The sequence below is a fragment of the Vanessa tameamea genome, chromosome 13 (assembly GCF_037043105.1).
Source record: "Vanessa tameamea isolate UH-Manoa-2023 chromosome 13, ilVanTame1 primary haplotype, whole genome shotgun sequence".
Lineage (NCBI taxonomy): Eukaryota > Metazoa > Arthropoda > Insecta > Lepidoptera > Nymphalidae > Vanessa > Vanessa tameamea.
The window spans coordinates 8,533,578-8,544,375 of record NC_087321.1 but is presented as its reverse complement, the minus strand read 5'-3'; the positions used below and the strand labels follow the sequence as shown (position 1 = coordinate 8,544,375).

General features: G+C 30.5%; 2 non-coding genes across 2 annotated transcripts; one reads left to right on the top strand and one right to left on the bottom strand.

The window, feature by feature from the left end:
* Nucleotides 1-1,977: 1,977 nt before the first annotated feature.
* Trnag-gcc (transfer RNA glycine (anticodon GCC)) lies at nt 1,978-2,048 on the top strand. The gene has a single exon. It is a non-coding gene; the product is annotated as a tRNA-Gly (tRNA).
* Nucleotides 2,049-6,919: 4,871 nt separating this feature from the next.
* On the bottom strand, nt 6,920-6,992 carry Trnak-cuu (transfer RNA lysine (anticodon CUU)). The gene has a single exon. It is a non-coding gene; the product is annotated as a tRNA-Lys (tRNA).
* Nucleotides 6,993-10,798: the final 3,806 nt, after the last annotated feature.

The following is a 10,798-nucleotide window of genomic DNA, read 5'->3' as shown; positions in this document are numbered from 1 at the left end:
CCCATAAAGCGTTTATTGACAGCGTATCAATTCGTGAGCAGAGATATAAATCTTCACGAAACGACTTCGAAACACATCAAAATCGCGAAATGTCTTTATGGTATGTATCTACTTGTAAGTAAATATTTTCTCAGAAGTTATAGTGAAAAGTTTTAGCAGTGGATATCTTTAATATTTGTTATAATGTTATCTTTAATATTTGTTATAATGTTATCTTTAATATTTGTTATAATGTTTATACTTTATATATTATATTTTTTTCGTTAATCCTAAGTAGCTTTTCTATATAATTATGGATTAGTAATTTCTGGTAAATATAAAGATCTGTAATCTATATATCTTTACAGCATTTTACCGACGAATATTTCGTGTAAACAACAATTTCCACTACCATAAAAAAACAGATTGATTTATATGATATGTATCGCAAATTTTAGTAATTTTTTTTGGGCTTGAAAACAGTCACATTTACTATTAAAAGAACAACGTTTCTATGTGAGACCATACATCGAAACTGTTTGGTTGCAAAAAGAATAACTATCAACAGCTGCATGTTAAATAAAAAGTAAACCATACTTAAAATATCGCACTATTTATAGCACTTTCTCAATTCTGTCACTGAGTTAAGATTTCAACAGATCTGGTAACATTAATCATTTTAACTAAAACCTCTTTAGGTGCATTGATTATTTAATTTATTGTTTAGAATATCGAATTCAAAAAATTCGAAGGCCATAGACATTTCACACAACACACCGATTGCTTTCCGCTTCCTAGGGGCTTTCTATGCTTCGTATGTACCTATGTTTTGAGAGAGTCCTGGCTTAATCAGGGATTGTGGTATATTCTTCCCTAAAACCGTATTGTTCGTACGCTGTTATGTTTTCAAGTCAAAATCAATATATGTATTTAATAATTGACTGCCATTATAATATACTAATATTGTAGGTCTTTGAACTCAATAAAAATAATAGCCGTGGACTATAAATTACAATTTTATGTTTTTTTATTATAGATTCATAGTAAGCGGATAGTTTTAGATAAGTTAATCGTTTGTTTTTTTTTTCAATATTCAGTCTTATTTTCTTAGAGTTGTAGGTATATAACATTAACTAATGGTAATTCTTTTTTTTTTGGCAGGTATCTATTATCTATTATCTATTTATGTAAATATTAAGCTTTAAAGATTGATTAATATGATATGAGCATTGTATCGCAAATTTTAGTAAATTTTAACCTTGGTCTAACTTTGATTAAAGACGTTTAAAAATCTTTATACTTAAGTTATGTCCCGCTAAAAGGAAACATCTTAGCGTCGCAAACTTTTTCAAGCTTGTCATTTCGGTAGTAGCATCCGTCTTTTTCCGTTGTTGTCTATTACTGGACCATGAGCGTGGTACAAAAGGAGACTACACAACTGCACGTCGATTCTACTATGTCGAGTCGATCTACGGACAATCTCTAACACCACTTCTCACAGGCAGAGTTTGTTCAACTTCGTAAATCAGATCCTACACCTCCATTTTTCATGCGGGACATAACTCGAGCGTATGTAGGGTAGTTATATCCCTGTCAGAGCCACACTGATAGAATATCGTCCGTGTTGCGTCCGATCTTTGAAACATCGGTCATGCCAAAGTATTAGGTATGTGCAAACCGGAAAATGAAAAAAGAAAAAAATATATATAAAAATGGATAATATTATTGGTAAAAGGTAAAGGTAAGGGTAGTTGGGTAGGGTAAGTTGTAAAAGGCTCCCCCCTACCACAGGTCAAACCTTAAAAAAAACGATTTAATAATACACGTCGATGCTGTAACTAAAATAATGATACTGAAGTAGTAAATCTCATAAATAGCCTAAATATTCTAGTAGTAGTTGTTTAATTTTATTTAAGAAATTCTTTAGTAAAATAAATATTATTTGAATATCACTGGTATTTTTCTATCATTATTTCATTTTTGCACGTTTAAATGTAAGCATCGGTGGTTCAGTGGTAGAATGCTCGCCTGCCACGCGGGCGGCCCGGGTTCGATTCCCGGCCGATGCATCTTATTTTAATATATTTTTTCTTTTTAGTTTTTAAGTTGATGGGTTTATTTTTTGTTTTAAAATAAATATATAGTTTTTTTATTGTGTTTCAATTTGCTTGATAAAAAATAACTAGAAAGTAAGCACGATTTGAAACAGTATCGAATTAAAAATATTTATTAATACAAACTGTCAAAACTAGGAATTATTGGTTTTCGTTACACACTATTGAAAGTTCAATTAATATTAAATTGTGAATTTCTATTTCCTGTTTGTAAAAAGTTAACGTTGAAAAAATAGACAACATAAGAACACAATGTACTCAATTTATTTCGGCATAATTAAAAAATATTGACAGCGCCATCTCTACGTACAACCCATAACTATGTAAAGTTACTCACCACATATTGTTGCTATTCGCTACTAGGTGGCATTATCGCACAAAATTTTAATAGGCTATAATATGCTTACCTATGTAACAAGCTTATCCACAGTAATAGGTTATAATAACATTATAAATTAAAAAAAAAAAACAATTATTTTATAATTAAAAATACTACTATTATACTACATATATTAAATATGAAAATAATTATTCTCCATATTTTCTTACTACACTTATTTAAATTTTTGACTAAGTACTTACTAGTTAGTGAAGCATTTAAATTAAAGACTATGATTTGATGATGGTTTGTGTTGCGTTTCTTAATGGTATCTGAAGCTAAATTATGTTAACGTTAATTTGTTTCGTTGTGAGATAAGTTCCGAAGCCATCTTTCCTTAATAGGAGAGGAGACAAGGAACGAGGGACATGTATGGTCTGTTATTTTTTTGTAATGCTCTGTGGACTGTGTTCGCTATTAACTTGCAATAAAAATAAATTTCTATACGGTCTGATAAATTCCTCAATTTTTTTTATGATTTAGGTAGGACGGGCAAATACGCCCTCTGATGGTAAGTGGTCACCACCGCCCACAGACATTGGGGCTGTAAGAAATATTAACCATTCCTTACAACGCCAATACTACACTCTCCTCCACTAGTTACACTGGATAACTCATACTTAAAATCGGATCACAACAATACGAAGATTGCTTGCTTATAGAATATTTGATGAGTATGTGGCACCTACGCAAACTTGCACAAAACCCTACCATCAAGGATTAATAACTAATTCCGAAAAGAAATACAAATCAAATACCAGAATTGAAGAAACATATTGAATATAAAAAGGGTGTTGGGACAACTAAGAAACACAAGTAAGATATTACGACGTTAAATAATCCGTAGAAACTCGCTTTAAACAATTGAGACCCAACGGATATAAATCCTTCAACGCCGCACCCTACAAGTCCATATCCGAAACTCATGACGCACGGTATTGCAGTTAAGGGATAATCCGTTCCAACGCACCTAGGACACGTCCCACGTACTGAAATCGCACGTAACGGTATGAATACGATCCCGCGTGACTTTCGTTTATGAAACCAAGTCATACTTAGCTCAGATGTTGACTGTGGGCGGAAGAATGCTTATACGGTTCCAGTAATCGTTTAATCATAAACTACTTAAATAATATTAACCAAAAAAATTCTTATATATTAAGTATAACTATAAGAAAATTGAAGTACGTTAACGTCGTTGACACAAATTTACTTAATAAAATTATTTCGCTAAGCCACTGTTAGCAAAAAGTAAACTTTTTGTAACATGTTGCAGTTTTTACTTTAAGTTAATGCAATTATTTTCATCTCTCTGTACTGTATTACAAGGAGCCGAAGATGATCATATGTTATGTACGCGTTAAGAATGCGTTGGTGGAATTTGTATAATCTCGAGCATGTAGGCGGCCTATTGTTTTACATGACGGTGTAGCGGAACTTTTACGAGTGTATTTTTAATATTCCAAGGCGTCACATGCTTATGCAATACAACGGTTAATATAATCGGATCATGAGATTTAAAATTAGAGGACAAGAACTCCGCGAATAACTCGTCGATAATCAGATCTAAAGATTTAAAAGCGAACTTTGCAGTAAAAAAAACCCGAAAATTTTGTATTGAGTGCATACGTCAATTATCAATTATGGTTTTTATAACTTATAACAGAAGTATCAGGCAAGCAAATACCTGACTTTTTTCTGTCAGTTTTATAAAACATTGCGAACTAATAGATAGGATAAAAATGAGGCCAAAAGTGTAGAATGATGTCGATGATGGACTATATATAATACCGATCAACGATACTATGAGAAAATAATAAATAATTTATTTTGCTATAGATACTAAACTAGTTATTATAATTGATATTCGTCATACAAACGTAAAATGTCTGACGTTTCTTTGCACATTTTTCTTAAGCTCAATCAAGTGATATAAGAAAATAAAAAAATTGAATACTGACTTAACTTAAGCGCATTTTATGCTTATTTTGTGCTACCATTGTAATATAATAGATACAAAAGACAGCCAGACAATTGTCGGTGATGACTCAGTTATTGTGACACATTGTGCATTAATTTTATAAATGCAACATAAAAATCGATTACAAGTCGCATCCCGTGCATTTTTATCTCATGAAGCGCATAGTAACATTCGATACTAAACGTATGGGTAGTCAGCACTTATAACAAAAGAATATAACATCTATAAGAGCCGAAATGGCTAGGACACCTGAAGGCGACTGTGGAAAATATAATGTGGAATTCCTTGTGTCAGATGTGACATTTTTTTCACATGTGCATGTTTAAAGCCAAAGCTTCTTCTTTAATGGTAAAAAAAAAAGACAGCTTCGCGCAGCAGTCAGACATTTTCGGGCTATGTTGTTAAAATTTGTTTGTGAGAAAATATAAATCGTAAAGACTAATCTTTTATGTTTCAAGATTATATTGATCATTAAAAGTATAGAGTCAGTCGTCATTGATGTCAAGTTTCTTGATCTTCTGGGTGGTATCTTTACATCCTGAAAAAAAGATGCAAAAGTACTTTTGAATAAGGTTTATTTTGATATTCTTTGTAATGCTTTAAATGTGCTTTAGTGTCAAATGTGGATCAGTGTAATAACGTATATAAAAGGTGGCTATCAAGTAATCAAACAGCTTGTCTGTTTTCAAGTCTTTATTACAATGCACTTACATCATAAACATAACTATGATAGATATTTCTTTTATAAATAATTCTTAATTTTTATGTAATATTCTATTAATTTCGATGTTTATGATTATGATCATTTCTCGTTAAGTTAGAAACTAGTTGTCAGTATTGACTTCATATGGGTAAAATTCACACCCATTTCCTCCTTAATGATAAAATTTACAAAAATCGTTTGTTAATCCCAAATTTCTAGAGTACCTATGTATTTTTGGCTGTGCGTTAATAGTCAAGGCAAGTAATTTGACGTTGATTATGAATTCTGTGAAATCTTGATTGAAACAATAAGAAAAGTAAATCGTCGATCGTTATAAAAATAGTTACCACGACTTCTGAGAGAGATATTTTAGTCAAAAATGATACAAATAAATATTTCTGATTCTTAAAAAATGTACATACCATATAAACACTTCATTTAAAAAATATTTCCTTGTTTTTCTTATAGATGGAGACTGGTTAAATTTGGAAATGCATTCCAAAACTCTCCTTATATTAGAATATTCCTTCCAGTTTTCGATCTACGTGATAGAATATAAATCCCGAATTTTGTTTATTTAATTATTTTAAAACAGAGGTTCTTTGAAAATCTAATCAATAATTACGATACACTGGTTCTGACAACGGAGGTATCTGGACTTAAAACAAAGTGTTTTCGTATGAATTATTTTAAAGTCGTTTTAAAGTTGCAATAAAGAAGATGAGTAACTGTTTGATAAAGAGCTTATCAGTTGCTATTTCAATATATTATAGGCAGTAAACATGAGAGGAGATAACCGGTTAGTGGGAGACGATAAATCAGATGCGAGCGTATTGCTTCTTATCTCAAAATGCGTTTTGAGCTTTAAGTGTTTCCTTAATTACCAGTTCTTTTTGTTGGTAAAGTAATGCATATCTTTTACGGTATGTTCAATTTTGTAAGGTTGGTATTTTTAGTAAAACCTATTTTTGGGCACGCTTTGAATTGGTATATGCGCATGTGTTAGTGTGAGTCGAATCTTAACTTTAAATATGCAATTGTATGTTTGTTTGCTAGTTACGCTATTAAATTTTTCATACACATTGTCAGAGATACAGAAACAGACAAAAGTCGCAGGAGATATCGCGCGCGGAAACTAGTTATTATATAATGTAGATGTTGATATATTTTATCATACAAACCTTATAATTAATATAGAATATAAAGTTATTATATTGTTATTGCGAATGTGTGAGCATCAATTTAATTATTGGTTTTATGAGTGTAATGTCAATGATGTACTCATTTGTCATTAAAAAGTAATAAATTTAATTTTACGGAATATAATGTACATCAAAATAAATTTATAAGTAAATAAATCGCCCAACGTGGGGCTTGAACCCACGACCCTGAGATTAAGAGTCTCATGCTCTACCGACTGAGCTAGCCGTAATTACTAATATTACTATTTGTACTTAACATTACATGTAATAAAAGCATCTACATTCTCCCTTTTCTGTAACCGTCATAGAGCGGTTGTAAAGTTACATAATGCTCTGTCTTTCTCTTTCTAATATTCTAGTTCTGATGTTAGAAGGAGAGAAATCAATGTGTAAATTCACCCACTATACAACGTTTATTAGTACTTAATGTTAATGGTTAAAATGAACGTAATTAATTATACTGATAAAATAAGAATTTATATCAACTACTTTTATTATAAAACTAATAACATTCAATTGTATAAAACGTTTTTATTATCAAAAACACCAGTTAAAAATTAACGCCCAACGTGGGGCTCGAACCCACGACCCTGAGATTAAGAGTCTCATGCTCTACCGACTGAGCTAGCCGGGCTTATGCAACTGCATCTGAAATGAATAATCATATCCTTTACTTAGATACAATATTTCTGTTCGAACAGAAATATTTGTCAAACAACTTGACCTAATTGATATTTGCAGTTTAAACGAAACGAATTTGTCTACATTTAACGAAACATGATTTCTTACATTATTTACTCTACCTGCAATGAACAGTAACTTACTCGCTTGTCAGTTATTAGGTAGACGTTGTATTTCGTTTTTAACAAGCTTATTTTAAATAATTATATGTAAGTTATTTAAATACAGTTTACTTTAAATTATACATAACAGGTATGAAATATGAGCCAAGTCCGATTTGTTTGCTTATATGTTTTTGTTAGGTAACTGACTAATGAGTTCTTGATATTAATCAAACATGCATCATCGTGTAACTGTAGATTAACGTGTCCAAATCTTTATCGTGACGTCAGTCCGCACGAGCTGTGGAAGGTTTCTATTGCATTCCTCCATAATCTTTAACAAAATCGTGTTTCGAGAATTCAGTTCATATTTTGAATCGAATGTAGAGCTATCAACAAGTTATATATAGTTAAATAACAACGGCTGATATTCTGATAATTTTTGAACATTCAGGTTTTTGTTGCAAGCTTTTATTTAAATGACGTATTTTGTGTGGTATGACCTTGGTTAAAAAAGTTATGTGCAAACACAGACTTTATATTGTCTGACTCTGTTAATTATGTAGTTTATTAATACTTAACTATCACGTTTGATGAACCTCGTTGTATTTGGTAAAAACGAAAAAACATATAAAGCACCTTACTGATGTTACACTGCTGTCACTAGTTTGATTTATAATATAGCAAAACAAATCTTTATATAATCACAAAACACATTTATTTTTAAAAGTATTCAGCACAAAACAATTTTCAAAGGTTACTTTATATAACACTTTATTTTATTGTTTTATTTCTTGTGTAACTAATTTATTATAGTGTCGTATTTGACAACCGTCAATCTGCTTAGTATATGTATGGTAAAAGATATTATTTTAAAAATAAATAGACAAGCTCAAAATAGGGTTGACTATATTTTATCGATATTTTTCTTCTAAATTTAAATGGCAGTAGCATCGATAATCGATTAAATCATTAGATAGAATTGATTACGTTTTTATTGTTAAAAATCGTTATATTTTTTATTTATATTAGTATTAGTAGTTAGTAAATACAAATTGTATGCATAAACACAATATTATAATATTTTAATCTTCTACAAAAGAAAAAAATAATAAAATCAATCATAACAGTTGGTAATTTATAATTATGTAGAGTAACTATGCTTAAATGCGTTGCGAGTATAACATGCAAAGTCAACCGTCTAGAATATTTACATTTTATAATGATTAATATTACAGCCCTTATTTAATTATTTCGGATATTATAGAGATATAATTCTAACCAATCAGAAGCGATTCGATTAAATCGTTTAACTAAAATACATAGAGTCAATATAATTCGCAATTCGAATCACACTTCTCTAAGGCTACAAAATGTCTTAAAAAGCAATTACTATTTTTTTTGCGTCATTATCTTCGAGGTTCGGATAAGATACGCATAATGTAATAATTACTAGTTCAATTTATTAAAATTCTATACAACTATTATGTTCTGGAACAATGACAACTCTGGATCAGGTATTTTATTAGTTTTTTAAAAATGAATGACAATCAATTTAAAGTTGTATATTTTTTAACTTGAAAAGCTTCGATTAGACTTTTTTTTAATATCGTTTACATCATGGAAAAATAATAGCTGTTGTTAACTGCTAAGCTAGGTCATTCGTTGGTGTTGCTTAGTAAATCTAACTGTCTACGTCGATGCGTGTCGTTTCCTGTGAGCGACATCGGTCGCATATTGAAGAGGCAGCGTGTCGTGGCGCCTACGTCCCTTTTTAGGGAAATTGTGATCTAGCGAACGTATTTTTGTGATGTTATTGAATTTACCCATTGTCTATAAGGTATTTCCTGTGAGGAATATATTGAATTGAAACATAAAATACTAAGCCCAATTGTAATAAATAACAAGGCCTTATAGAAAGCTTTTATATAATAATAATCAGATATATGCTGTAATACTGTATTATGTATTTTTTATATAAGTCGCAAACCGATTCGTAATGTAATTTATTGTTTTATGTTAGCAATGACGAAGAGATTTGTTTAAAATTGTATGAAGCAATCAATGTAATAAACTTTGTATATATATACATACTATAAAACAAAGTCACTTACCGTAGTCTGTCTCTGTGTATGCTTAGATCTTTAAAATTACACAACTGATTTTGATGCTGTTTTTTTTAATAGATAGATTGATTTTCGAAGCGATTTTAAGCAATAGAGCATTAATCCTTATCCAATTAAGCACCTTAAATACATTGTGCATTTAATATAGATCAATATTGTATAATGACTGAAAAACTGTGAACGTTGTAAGACATTCTGTAGTATATTTAGTGAGCATGGCACCCGTGCGAAGCCGGGGCGGGACCCCTGTTTTATATAAAGTCTTTATAAACTTTAATAATATTTTGAAGAGGCATATATACATACATAAATATCGTGTTACCAACACTATATACATTTGCTAATTTATTGAATATGTAAATTCCTCACGTCCATTTCATTCATTAAATCCGACTACATTGAATATTCTACAAGTAAATGGTTGAATGGAATTACGATAAACTCCGGTCATTTGATCAGCAGTCAGATCAACAATGTGATTAATCTTAGTTTAGGTATAATGAGGTGAATGGTTTCCGGATTTCTCTGAGTCATTATATAATTCATTGGAGCCTCAATAATTTGACTGTAGAAAGAATGGTGATAATAAGTGTTTTTGTCTTTTAGTTTTATATAGAATTTTCTCTAAGTAAAATAGTAATCATTGTTACACAGTTAATAACAGCTTGTAATAGTGAAATATATTTATATATACAGTTTTTTTTATTTTGTTTAATATACATTTAAGTAGTTATCATAGAAAAAGAAAAAAAGGCACTCAATAATTAAACTATTAATGAATTCAAATTCAGTTTAGTCAAATTTAGTCCTAGAAGTGTTCGCTTATCACGCCGACTGCTGTACCGGGCTTAAATTTCTGTATGAAGTTCTTCTGTTAATAATTTCCCAGTAGCATCCTGGTAACCTGGCAATATTATACTCTATATTACTCTATATAATACTTAGAAAATTGTTGGATGATTAAGTTTTTCTATACTCAATTGCTCTATATTTGGTGGTATAATAGGTGCTCTGAAGGAACGTAACGTAGAGAATCAGGCGCAGGATCTGTTGATCCTGATTCTCTACGTTCGGTTCGAATTGCCTTCAGAGAGATTTATAAAGAGTGAACTTATACTTGCATACACAACTTTGTACCATAAACGGCTAGACTTGGAAATTGACCTCCGTGATCGAAAATCGGTCATCACATTATTTTTACCGACATCACTTACACCGCGACACAGTTTAGACCATTACTGTTTTTCTACAGAATAAACTAAAAAAAGTTTCTTAGTCATGTTTTTCTTTCATTAACGAACTTGTTAGTTTAGGAACGAAGGTATCATTATTTAGTATACTTTGCGGTTTGTTTCGCGAATGTACCGTAAAACGGGATTTCCAATGATTCATTATGTAATTAATATTATTTATAAAGGCTTTTAGATCGTCGAACTGTATTATTATATAGCTTTCGATTTAATTTTTCCCTATGTACCTAAAAAAATTGGTTGATAGTTGTCATATTTTAGGTGTGGGGATAAACAATAGTA